Below are 14,014 nucleotides of genomic sequence, written 5' to 3'. Positions count from 1 at the left end.
GAAACTGAGCTGAGAAGAAGACAGATCAACGGTAAAGTACTCGCTTTGAAAGACAGAGGACCCTAGTTCAGATCCTCAGAACCCACATAAAATGTCAGATGTGGCAAACACACTCATGCAGTCCCACAGTTGAAAGATGGGAGACAGAGACTGGCAGATGCCTGGAAACTCACAGAGCGGCTTTCCTGGACTACATACAGAGAAGTTCCAGATTGGTGAGAGACCCTGCCTTAAACAAAAGGTGGGAGGGCGCCTAAGGAACAATACTTGAGTTGTCCTCTGACCTCCACATACATATCAAAAATACACGTGCACACACACACACACACACACACACACACACACACACACTTTTTAATGAGAAAGAAGGAAAACATCAATACCCATAATTCTCTTTTAAAAGTCCATACTCTTATCTGTTGAAGGCAACAGACAGTACAGGTCTGTAACTTCCTAAATATTTTCCCCTCTCAAAGGTTTATGTTGAGTCTTCAAGGCCTTGATGCTCTGCATCCTGAGACCAAAGTCAAGTACAGCAAGGACAGCAGGTGCTTGTCATATGGTCTGGCCTCCAGATCTGCCATGGCATGGTGACATTGAGTGTGGCATAACAGAATACTGTATCTTGCTGCAGCTTATCAAAGTTTCTTATAATTTACATTACTGAATCATTAATTGCTTTTTATTGTTCACTTAAAGCATAAGCCATTTATCATCTGCCACAAATAAGATAAGCTTAAACAAACCGACAGTCCTAACTTACACTCCCTATTTATTTCTTATGCCAATATATAATTTTAAACAGCAGAATCACAAATTCGTTTGGATGGCTCTGGTTTCCTGTAATGATCCAGAATTTATCAAAAAGGTAGGACCGATTGATCTTTATGGAATTAAAAGCAAGAAAATCACTATGTACTCTTTAACCTCTTTCTGTTTTTAAGAGGTGTGGGGCGTGTGTGTGTGTGTGTGTGTGTGTGTGTGTGTGTGTGTGTGAGAGAGAGAGAGAGAGAGAGAGAGAGAGAGAGAGAGAGAGAGAGAGGGAGAGAGAGAGTGTAGAAGTCAGAGGACAACCTCAGATGTCAGTCTTTCCTTTCCACCTTGTTCAAGACATAATACTTCGCTGTTTGCCATCGTCTCCTGTCATTTCCAGGTCTGACTCCCATCTCACAGGAGGAACACTGGCATTACAGGTGTGCACCATCACACCCAGATTTACGAGTTCTGGGAATCGAACTCAGGTCCTCATGCTTATGTAAAGCAATCACTTTACCCACAGAGCCACTTCCCCAACCCTTTAGTATTCTTTAATTTCTTACCCTAAGAAGTGACTTACACTGCAGAAGATCATAGTTTTTTTTCTCTTTCCTCTCTTTCTTATTGTCTTTCCTGTGTCTAATGGCTGTCAAGTCTGGGAAAGGAAATTGCTGGGGCATTACTTAACCCTTCTACCTTAGTGCTGTGGATATTGCTCTGTACAAATAAAATGCTGTTTGGCCAGTGGCCAGGCAGGAAGTATAGGCGGGACAAGAGAGAAGAGAATTCTGGGAAGTAGAAGGCTGGAGAGAGACACCGCCAGCCACCGCAATGAAAAGCAACATGTAAAGACACTGGTAAGCCACAAGCCATGTGGCAAAGTATAGACTAACAGAAATGAGTTAATTTAAGATAGAAGAAGAAGATAACAAGAAGCCTGCCACAGCCATACAGTTTCTAAACAATGTAAGTTTCTGTGTACTTTCTTGGTTGGGTCTGAGCGACTGTGGGACTGGCGGGTAAGACAGATTTGTCCTGACTGGGCCAGGCAGGAAAACTCAAACTACACCTTAGTCTTTTTATTAGCAATGAGCACGCTGCAAAGGAGGAGATGGCTGGTAGGGGCTATTCAGCAAAGCTATGCTAACATTTTTCCTAGAATTTTCAGACTATATATAGACCCAAATATAAACCAATCTCCTTCATCAGACTTTGCTCCATACACAACTGTGGCTTATGGTTGGTCCCAAAGTCCCAAGGCACGCCTGTTATATGAGTGTATCTCAGAATAAATTTCAGACATGACAGATTTCAGAAGACTAAGCAAAGAAAAACTGGAGCTCTAGATGCAGTCAGCATAAAGATTCCTGGTTTTGCAATTGTTGTCATAGACAAAAATTGATCAATATAAACCTTGATCATGCATTTAAGCCTGAATAAATAATTCTGAGTTTTAATAGTAGAAAAATTCAAAGATTAGACAAAAGATCCCTATACAATCTCAAAATTATGATTGCTTCCCAAGCATGGTTGTAATCCCAACATTGGCAAACCTGAGACAGAAAGGTTCAGAGGTTAAACCACTCCTGGCTACAGAGTAAAATACTGTATGGAAACTCTACTTTTATGTGTATGGATGCTTTGCCTGTATGTGTGCCTACACTATTTCCAAACAGTACCTGTGGAGGCCAGAAAAGGGTGTTGGATCCTCTGGAACTGGAATTACAGATGGTCCTTAGCCACCAAGTAGATTCTAGAAACTGACCATGAATCCTTTACAAGAGCAACAAGAGCTCTTAACTGCTGAGCATCTCTCCAGACACAGAGTTCTATTTATAGCATGTGCCATTTCTCACAAGTGAGGCTCCTAATTTAGGAATAATGTTTACAAACTCATAATGGTGACAAGATAGTGCTTTACCCTTTCCATGCATACACAACTGTGGGATCTTGGAAGTGCATTGTGGGTACTTTAAAATAAGAGAACTTTCAGATTCAAGGGTGAACCAAGCCTGTACTCTGTTGACTTTTATCACCTATCAAAGAATGGACAAATCAAATGACTTACAAATGGAAATTCTACCCCAAATAAGCACAACATAGGACTGCATTCATCTACTATACCAAATCCCCACTGTGAGGCCTCCATGAAGAATAGTGATTCATAGGGAATCCAGCACCTCGAGGCAGGGTTGGGGAAGATCTTTCCTTGTGATATGTACATGCTGGATTTATTCAGTGTGTAACTCTTCATTCAATGAATGTATTTTGAATGTGAATGATATTAAGTGTAGGGAGTACAAAAATGAACATGAAGCTGTCCTAATTCTTGCTGAATTGTTTCTTTTTACTGACGGTGGTTTTGAATCATACATTTTATTAGTTTCCTACCTCATTGTCATGACAAAATCCTTGATAAAAATCAATGTAAAAGGGGAAGGGTTGGTCTTTGCTCACAGTTCCAGAGAACGGATTCCATCATGGCCAGCATGACAGCAGGAGCAGGAGGCAGCTGTCATCTTGTCCCCAGTCATAGGAGGCAAAGAGATGAGTACTGGCGTTGAGCTTTCTTTCTTCTAATTCAGCCTGAACCCAGCCCTTCAAGTGGTACTGTTCACATTTAAGGTGGGTCTTTCTACCCCAGTTAACACTAGATAATTCCTCACAGTCATACTCAAGGGTTTGTTTCTGTGGTGATTCTAAGCCCTATCAAGTTGACAGTCAAGACTAACAATCACATTTATATACTATGCATTCATTCATTCTATCCCTCATTTACAAGATGGCCCACTGTACTGAGGATTGGCCATATTAGATGAGAGACCCAGCTCAGTCAGAAGGACCATCTTCCCTGAGTGCACCTACAATGTCTGTATTTCCAACATGCATATTTCTAAAGCATTCTAAAGGCTGGGTTTCAACTTCAGAATTTTGAGGGTGACAGTCTACAACAATAGGGGAAAATACCTTAGAAATTGTTATTTTGTGGTAAATTCTGAACCTGCCTCCCATTTGTGTAATTTTGGAGGCATTTCCATTTTAACCCACATATTCATAGTTTTTATGTGTATGAGAAGGGCGGAGCACCAATATTTGCTACTGACGAGTCTTTCAGGTTTATGTGAAACATTTAATAGTTTGTTTTTATCTGAATATATCTTTGTAATTTTTTAGAAGAATGGAAGAGGATTCAGAACGGATTTTTTTAAATTCCTCCTCTTCTGAGTCAAGATAAACTGATAATAATGTATTCACTAATTCTGCTACCATGATAAGGAAATATAGAGCCACACAACATACTCGTTTCCCCATAAGCTGAAATGCAGTGTCCATATTGAGCAACTGTAATGTTCTGTACAACATATGGCATGCAACAGGGTGTCCTATTCTGCTCGTGAAGTTTTATCTTCTTTTCAATAAAATAAAATGAAATGTAATAAGATAAAACAAATATTAGTACATTGGAATCGGATAAAACGAACAGATAGAGTGAGGCCCAAGAAAAGGCAAATTAAACATATGCTTACACAGAGACCACTCTTTTACACACTCAGGAATCCATAAAGCCACTAAACTCAGGTCATGATACATACTCAAAGGACATAGTTTCTGCCTCCTCTTCCACAGGACACCCTGAGCCCGGAGAGGGAGATTTCATAGAGACTTCCCATTTAGGGCTAAGTCTTCCAAGGCCTCTCATTCTCTGCATAATATCTGACTGTGGGTCTCTATATTTGCCCCATATGCTGCAAGAGGAATCTTCTGTGATCATGGCTGAGCAAGGCACTAATCTATGAGTGTAGTAGAATGTCATTAAGAATCGTTTTATTTCTACTTTTTTTTAGAACAGTAGTATTTGGCTTTACCCTAAGTTCCTAGGCTATCCAGTCTTAGGTTCTTGTCACCCAAGCAGTGTAGGGTCTGGATTCAATCTCCTGGAGTGGGCCCTAAGTCAAATCAGATGTTGATTGATTACTCTCCCAAGCTTTATGCCACCATTGCACTAACATGTTTTGGAGGCAGGACAGCATTGTAGATAAAAAAGATTGTGACTTGGTTGGTGTTTATGTTCCTCTTTTCATTGTGTGCAAAGTACCTTCCTGTACCAAAACATTAGAACATAGGGTGAAGCTCAACTTCCCCATGTTCACAAAGTTATATAGTCAACTTTAGCAATGGGTTTTTTATTACCTGTTTGTTGAATGCAGCCTATAGCCTTGGCAACAGCCTGAGTTGTTTAGGGGTTCCCATATGACACCTTAGGCCAACAACTCAGATGTTACCCAATTTTGGTACTAGAAGCTTCATTTGCTGACAATAAATATTCGGGGGGTGCTGTGTCCTCTGTTATTTGATTTCATTTAGATTCCTTTCATGTATGTATATATTTTACAAGGCTTCCACTAGATTAGGTTTTCATACTACCCTTCAAATGTCCTTAATTTTAACTGTTTCTACCTGTATCTCCCTCCTTCAACCCCCTTCCCAGTCCCCTTAATTTTCCCATTCCAATACTCCAAATCCATGCATACTCTGTATTCTATTTCCTTTTCCTAAGGAGATCTCTCTGTGCCCATTTATTCCCTTACTCTATAAGTAAACTCTGTAGATCTATGGATTATAGATTGCTTATCAGTGACTTAACAGCCATGTAAATCGTATCATATTTGTGTTTTGGGGTTTAGGTTACCTCACTCAGTATGATTTTTTTCTAGTTCCATCCATTCACGTGTGGGTTTTATAATTTAAATGGCTGAGTAATATTCCATTATGTAAATGTACCACATTTTCATCATCCATTCATCTGTCAAGGGATGCCTAGGCTATTTTCAATTTCTGACTGTTAGGAAAAGAGGAGCAATGTACATGGATAAACAAGTGTTTCTGTGGTAGGATAAAGCATCCTTTGGGTGTGTGCCCAGGAATCATATAGGTGGATCTTGAGGTAGATTTATTCCCATCTTCCTAAGGATCTGTCACACTGATTCCCACAGTGACTATACAAGTTGCACTTCCATCGGCACTGGAGGAGTGTTCTCCCCTTGTTCACATCCTTGTCAGCATGAGTTGGCACTTGTTTTTATTGATCTTAGCCATTCCGACTGGTGTAAAATGAAATCTCAAAGTAGTTTTGATTTCATTTACCCGATGGCTAAGGATGTGAACATTTTTTTAAGTGTTTCTCAGCCATTTGAGTTTCTGGTTTGGAGAATTCTCTATTTAGATCTGTACACCATTATTTAAGTGGGTTATTTGTTTTCTTGAGATCTAGATTTTTTGATTATTTATATATTTTGGAGATTAGCACTTTACTATATGTGTAGTTGGGAAAAATATTTTCCTGTTTTGTAGACCACTCCTTTGTCTGAATGATGATGTCCTTTGCCACACAGAAGCTTTTCAGTTTCAAGAGATCCATTTACAAATTGTTGATCCTCATGTCCCTGATAACATCTTTCTGTTAAGAAAATTTTTTTGGGTGCCAAAGAGTTCAAGGCTATTCCCCATTTAATCTTCTATCAGGTTCAGTGCATCTGACCATATATGTAGGTATCTTTGATCCATTTGGAGTTGAGTTTTATGCAGGGTAATAAGTATGGATGTATTTCTATTCTTCTACATGCAGGCATCCAGTTTGACCAGCACCATTTGTTGAAGATACTGTCTCATTTTTCAGTGTGTGTTTCTAGCTTGGTTATCAAAAATCAGGTGTCCTTAGATGTGTTGGCTTATGTCTGGGTCTTCAATTTGATCCTGTTGATCAGTGTGTCAGATTTTGTGTCAATATCAGTGTTTTTATTGCTTTAGCTCTGTAGTATAACTTGAAATTGGGAGTAGTGATACCTCTTGATGTTCTTTTATACATAGTATTGTTTTTGACACCCTGGTGTGTGTGTGTGTGTGTGTGTGTGTGTGTGTGTGTGTGTGTGTGTGTGTTTCCATATGAAAATGAAAATTGTCCATTCAAGTCCTGTGAAGAACTGTGTTGGAATTTTAATGGGGATTGCATTGGATCTGTAGATTGTTTCTGGTAGAGTGGCCATTTTTACAGTATTAATCCTACTGATCCATGACCATGGGTGATATTTCTATCCCCTGATATTCTCTTTAATTTCTTTCTTCAATGTCTTGAACTTTTTATCATACAAGTCTTTCACTTGTCTGATAAGAGTTACCTCAAAATATTTTATATTTTTGAGGCAATTGTGAAGTATTATTTTGAATATTATTGAAGCTGTTTCCCTGATGTCTTTCTCAGTTTTTTTAATCATTGTACATAGGAGGGCTACTGATTTTTGTGAGTTAATTTTGTATCCAGCTACATTGCTGAAATTATTTATCAGTTATAGGTGTTTCCAGGTAGAAATTTGGGGTTCATTATGTATACTCTAGTATCATCTGCAATAAAGCTTTGACTTCTTTCTTTCCTAATTGTACCCCCTTGATCTCCTCCAGTTGTCTTATTGCTCCAGCCAAGACTTCAACCACTATATTGACCAGATGTGGAGACAGTGTACAACCTTGACTCGTTCCTGATTTTGATAAAACTGTTTGAGTTCCTATCAATTTTAGTTTATGCTGAATATGGGCTGGCAGTTAACTGCCTTTACTATGTTGAGGTATCCCCCTTGTATCCATAACCTCTCCTGAACTTTTATCACAAAGGTGTTTTGGATTTGTCAAATGCCTTTTCTACATCTAATAAGATGATCATTTGGTTTTTGTCTTTTGATTTGTTTATATGGTGGGTTACATTTATTAATTTATAGATGTTGAACCATCTATGCATCTTTGGGATGAAGCCTCCTTAATTATGGTGGGTGATCCTTTTGATGTGTTCTTGGATTTGAATGGCAAATACTTGATTGTGAAGTTTTGCATCTATGTTCATAAGGGAAGTTGATCAGTAAATCTTTCTTTGTTGGATCTTTATGTTGTTTGGGTAGCTGGGTAACTGGCCTCATAAATCAAATTGGGCAATATTCCTACTATGTTTATTTTGTGGAATAGTTTGAGTATTGGTATTGGTTCTTTGAAAGTCTAGCAAAAGTCTGCAATAAAATCATCTGGTCTAGAGCTTTTATAAGTAGATATTAATTACTGCTTCTATTTCACTAGGGGATATAGGACTGTTTAAATTGCTTATATAATCTTGATTTAAATTTAGCAAGTGATATATACCAAGAAAATTATCCATTTTTAAAGATTCTATAATTTTTTGGAGTATAGATTTTTAAAAGTAATGTCCTTATTTTTCTCTGGATTTCCTCTATGCCTGTTGTTACATCCTCCTTTTTATTTCTAATTTTGTTAATTTGGGTTTTCTCTCTCTGCCTTTAGTTCATTTGGATAAGGATTTGTCTATCTTGTTGATTCTCTGAAAGAACAAACTCTTTGTCTTGTTGACTCTTTGTATTTTATTGATTCCAGCCCTGAATTTGATCATTTTGGTCTAGAGCTGTCAGGTATGCTATTAAACTATTTGTGTGATATCTCTCCAGTTTTTATGTAGGTATTTAATGCTGTACACTTGCCTCTAAGAACCACCTTCATTGTGTCCCACAAGTTTGGGTTTGTTGTGTATTCATTTTCATTCAGTTATAGAAAGTCTTTAATTTCTTTCTTAATTTCTGGCTTGGCCCATTATTCATTCAGTAGAGAGTGGTTCAGTTTCCATGATTTCATAAGCTTTCTGTTGTTTCTGCTGTTGTTGATATCCAGCAAGGAGTTATTTCAATTTCCTTGAATCTGTTGAGACTTGCTTCGTGTCCAAGTATGAGGTCAGTTTTGAAGAAAGTTTCATGAGGTGCTGAGAAAAGGGATATTCTTTTGTGTTTGGGTGGAATGTTAGGAACATTTGATTTATCATGTCAGTGAGCTCCAGCATTTCTCTGCTTAGTTTTTCTCTGGATAATCTGTCTATTGACGAAATCAGGACTGAAGTATCCCACTATCAGTGTGTGAGGGTCAATATGTGATTTAAGCTTTAGCAGGGTTTCTTTTACAAAAGTGGGTGCACTTGTATTTGAAGTCTAGATGTTAAGATTGAAATGTCATCTTGGTGGAATTTTCCTTTAATGAGTATGTAATGTCCTTCCCTATCACTTTTGATTAGTTTTGGTTTGAAGTCTACTTTGTCAGATACTAAAATGGCTATGCCAGTTTGCTTCTTAGGTTCATTTGCTTGGAATATCTTCCATTCTTTTTCTATGTGATGATGTCTATACTTGATGTTAAGGTATGTTTCTTGGATGCAGAAGAAGGATGTATCCCATTTTTGCTTCCATTCTGTTAGTATGTGTCATTTTATTAGGGAATTAAGACTATTGATGTTGAGAGATGTCAATGAGAAGTGTTTGTTGATTCCTGTTATTTTGTTGTTGTTGTTGTTGTTGGTGGTGGTGGTGGTGGTGGTGGTGGTGGTGGTATATGTGTGTTCCTCCTCTTTTGATTTGCTGGACTAGGATTATTTATTACTATGATTTCTTGGTTTAGCTAAGGTTTTTAGGTTGGCATTTTCCTACTAGCACCTTCTGGAGGGCTGGATTTGTAAATAGATATTGCTTAAATTTGGTTTTATTACAGAATATCTTATTTTCTCCATCTATTGTGATTGAAAGTTTTGCTGGGTATATTAGTCTGGGATGGTATCTGTGGTCTCTTGGGATTTGTAGAACATCTGCCCAGGCCCTTCAGGCTTTTGGAGTCTCCATTGGGAAGTCAGGTGTTACTCTAATAACTCTGGTTTTATATGTTACTTAGTCTTATTCATTTGTAGCTTTTAATATCCTTTGTTCTGTACATTTAGTATTTTTATTATTATGGGCTGTGGGGAATTTCTTTCCTGGTCCAGTCTACTTGGTGTTCTGTATGCTTATTTTACTTTGATAGGCACCTCCTTCTTTAAGTGAGGGAATTTTTTTCCTATGATTTTGTTGAAAATACTTTCTGTACTTTCTTTGACCTGGGTTTCTTCTCCTTCTTCTATTCCTATTATTCGCAGATGTGGCCTTCCCTTAATGTCCCAGATTCCTGGATGTTTGGTGCTGGGAAAGTTTTTAGATTTAACGTTTTCTTTATCAGAGGTATCCATGTCTTCTATTGAGTCTCCAATGTCTATGATTCTCTATTCCATCTCTTCTATTTTGTTGGTGAAGCTTTCCTTAGAGGTTCCTGTTCAAGTTCCTAAATTTTTCACTTCAAAACTTTCTTCAGATTAGGTTTTCTTTATTGATTCTATTTCCACTTTCATATTTTGAGTTGTTTTTATTCATTTCCTTCTACTGTTTGCTTGTGTTTACATAGATTTCTTCAAGGGATTTATCCATTTCCTCTTTAAGAATCTCTATCTTATTCATAAAGGCTATATTAAGGGTTTTGCTTTATATTTCAGCTATGTTGTAATATGTGGAGCCTACTGTGGTAGGTTTCCTGGGTTCCAATGTAGCCATATTTTCCTGGCTGTTGTTGATTGTGTTTGTACATTGGCACCTAGCCATCTGGGTTTGAGAAGATTATAATTCTAGGTATTGATATGTAATCTTGTCTTTGTTGTGTGGGTGTTTTTTCCCTTGGATTCTGTGTCCTTCCCTAGTTCTTAGGAGAGTGTGATAGTTGTGTATTGCCTAGTAGGAAATTCTTCTGGGATCCTGATAGGTATGGACACTGGGGGTTCCTGGTAAAATGTGTTTCTAGGTATTGGGAGCTGACACTTAGGAGTGGGGATAGCCTAGAAGGGGAGATGTGAGGGAATCCAGAGGAAGAAAGAAAGTAGGGCATTCTACCAGATCTACTTACTTCAAGGAATGTAGGTAGAGAGTGGCGAGAGGTCATTAACAGGTAATCTGCTAAAGAACCGAAGATGACACTAGGGGATTGGATATGTGGGACAGTAGGAAGCCTGGAAATATGAAGCTCACCTACTACTTCACTGGCCTTTTTGCTTCTCTGCCAAGCTTGGCTTACGACTCCCTGGAGAATGTCTGCTGGAGTGTGGGACTAGGATAATAGACTGAGTGGGGAGGAAGGCTGGAGAGAAAGACCTGTGTGATCCACTGGACATGGCAGCAGAGAGGAATGGGAGGACACAGCAGATGGTGTGCCTTGGAACGAGCCTAAGACTGGAGCATTGTATTTGGAGGAGAGGAAGGGGGTGAAGGTGTGCAGCTAGCCTACCTGCTTGCCTGGCTGGAATCTATTTGGTGATTTGTGGTGCTGCTGCATGATAATGATTTTAAGACACAGAACAAGATAAATTCTTGTCCTAGATTCTGGGAAATTAGAAGCATTTTATCCACTTTGAGCTTTTGTTCATATATGCTAGACAATCATGATTCAAAAACTTTCCTCATAAGCAAATAACTTTGATTCTATGTTTATAAATGGGGAGAGAGATGTTTTATAATTTCTGAATAAGAAAAGAATAAAGAGACAAACAATGCACTTCAAGTGTTCTTATGAACAGAACAGCATTCTCCTTCCAGACATAATTAAGGAAAAAAACACATACTCGTCTAATTTTTTGAATTGTTACTACTACAAAAAAAGAATCATCTAAAATAATGCTCCTCATACCTAAACTAATTTTTATCAAATTAATTTTCTATTTTTTCAGTGTTAAAAATTATATCCATTTGATCCAAAGTTGGAATCCAAAGCTTTCCAGGAAATAGAACCCATAAAACTTTGAGTGACTGAGCCCTCTCTATAGCCCCAAAGGGACCCTGGGAAAACTGAAAGCTAGTGAGACTGTGTGAGTGGTCTGCACAGGAATTAGCATATTTCACCACATCAGAGCTGGAACATGAAGTGGCATTTTTTAGTGACTGAAAATAGAAAGTCTAAAGACTGAGACTAGAGTACAGTGGAAAGCAATATTTAATCTGCCTTAGGAGAATGTAAAAACAATTCTTCTGTTCAGCTACACGTATCAAAAGACCTGAAATGAAAACACCATATGATTCTGTTATACTGAAAGCTAAAGGCACTTAATAACTTTATGCTTCATTAGAACCACAAAGAACATGTAACCCAATTTCCTTTATCCCAGAAGTGAAGTTTTAGAGTACTATATTGACATCATTTTATCCCAACCATTTATTTCAATTTTCCTAAGTCTAAGTCATACAGTGTAACATGCATCCATTGCTACATAAAAATTAGCAAACAACAGCAGCAATAAAACAACACTAGCTGATTAAAAAAAATTAGTAGGATTGTGTTACTGGATAAGAATACTTTTGAATAGCACAGAAGTGAGTAGCTGTTCCAGCTTTGATCTTGAAGCACTGCCCGTAGTGAGGCAACAAGTAACTACTACACCTGCCTATGACCTGCCCCTGGGGTGTGGCCTTTTGGGGCCCTTAAGACCTGGCATGCATTTGTGCTAGCCTCTCTTGGCTCCTCTTGATCCTGGATGCTGGATTACAGACAAAGTCAGAGTTCTCCAGAGAATCATGTTGAACTATACCTTACCTCTCCTGGATCCTGTAACCAACCATTTTACTGGTTGTAGGTTGCCCAAAAATAAACCTCTTTTAACTACCAGATAAACTACATGGAATTGCCTTATTAATTTCCTCTTTAGAGGGGTGGATTTTTTTGCTATTTTTTTCATTGTAACTTGTTTATTGTAAGATTATTTACAAACAACTTGCTATCTTTGTAACTCAGTGGACCAAGTTTCTTCCAACAAGGACAACAATCATTGGAAATCAGCGTGTTTTCCTTTTTTACATCTTGTCTAAAGGTACAACTTTATATTAAGTCAGAGCAGTGACCCCAGAGACGATTTCAATCACCTCCTTTGTCGTGATAGCCTGACGGATATGATTGAATGTCAATGTCAATTTATCAATCATATCAGAAGCCATCATCCTGGCACTCTGCTCACCCATGTTGGGAGTACTATATGATACTGGCAGTTGCAATGGTATTGAGAGAGAAGATGGACTTCTGTCTTTTGGGGGATAACTGACTTGAACTGATTAAAAATGAAAGAGCCTTCAAACTTATATCCAGAATTTAATAATTCAAGAGCACTGATTGATGCATCTCCAAAAGTAGGGGCCTTTCATCCCATTTCTTTGAATGACACCAAAAACTAGTCAGAGTGAGTCCTACAAAACATGCACCTAGTTTTTTTCACCAATTCCAACAATTATAACTTCTTTCCCGGCTGCTGTGGGGGTCGCCACCTCATTCCTCATCTGCTTAGCCACTGAGGAATGAACAGCACCACAGAGCCCTGGATCTGAGGACACACCAATAAGGAGGTATTTCTTCTTGTCCTTGGGCACCTTTAGATAAGCCTTCTCATATAAAGCCAAGGAGCCTGTTCCCACTTAGCCTGAGCATATTTCACAGCTATAACCATCTTCATAGACTTGGCAATTTCTGGATGTTTTTAACTGACTTCCATCTCCTGAAAATGTCTTTCAAAACTACCATGTTCCAAACTTGGATCCATTGTGGCATAAGCCCACAGCCAGGGCACTATCTACCTAAGAACATGGTAGAATCTTGAAGGACAGGCAGGGTCCAGCTGGGACAATGGAAATGTTGGAGTTGACTTGGTGATCTAGCACCAGAATCATCTAGGAGGCGTAGATTGCTTCACTATTGTATCTGTCCCCTGAGGTGTAGAGGCTCCTGGCTGGTGACAGCTGGGTCTATGGATGAGACTACTTAACTATGGGCTTTGTATGAAACTTGAACTTCCTCATGACATAGTGGCCTTGAACTATTGGACAGGTGGATTTCTTGCATGTTGTCCCATAGCCTTTTGCCATTAATGTTTACTCTTTTTTATTTCCTTTTACTTGATTGGATTTAGAGATGCCAAAGGGATTTGAAGCTCATACTTCTGAATGTGTCTATGAGGACATTCATTTTCTAAGATGATTAAATGATGAGGATCCTGTCTTAACCAACAGTTCCATCCATTGATGGATTCAAAGTTTCATGAAACCATAGATTGGGTTGCTAGGGTATGCCTATGAGGGTCCATCTGGCTCTGGTCCCTTCCTGTTATTCCTCTTTGCCTTGTGGCTGCCATGATGAGACTCCTCATGCCGCTCTTCCATAATGTTTCTGCGTCACTACATAGATTAGCCAATGGAACCAGTGAGCCCAGATTTAGGCCTTAGAAACCATGAACCCAAGTAAATCTTCTCTCCTTTACACTGTTTCTCTTTTGTATTTGTCAAAGGAGAGAAAATCATGGCTAACAGCTTGAAGAGTAGATGTTCTACAAGCT

General features: G+C 38.5%; 1 pseudogene; it reads right to left on the bottom strand.

Annotated features, from left to right (window-relative positions):
* Nucleotides 1–12,518: 12,518 nt before the first annotated feature.
* On the bottom strand, nt 12,519–13,224 carry LOC118584588 (annotated as a pseudogene).
* Between the last annotated feature and the right edge of the window lie 790 nt (nt 13,225–14,014).

The sequence above is a fragment of the Onychomys torridus genome, chromosome 5 (assembly GCF_903995425.1).
Source record: "Onychomys torridus chromosome 5, mOncTor1.1, whole genome shotgun sequence".
In the NCBI taxonomy this organism is placed as follows: domain Eukaryota; kingdom Metazoa; phylum Chordata; class Mammalia; order Rodentia; family Cricetidae; genus Onychomys; species Onychomys torridus.
This window is presented reverse-complemented; position numbering and strand designations above follow the sequence as displayed.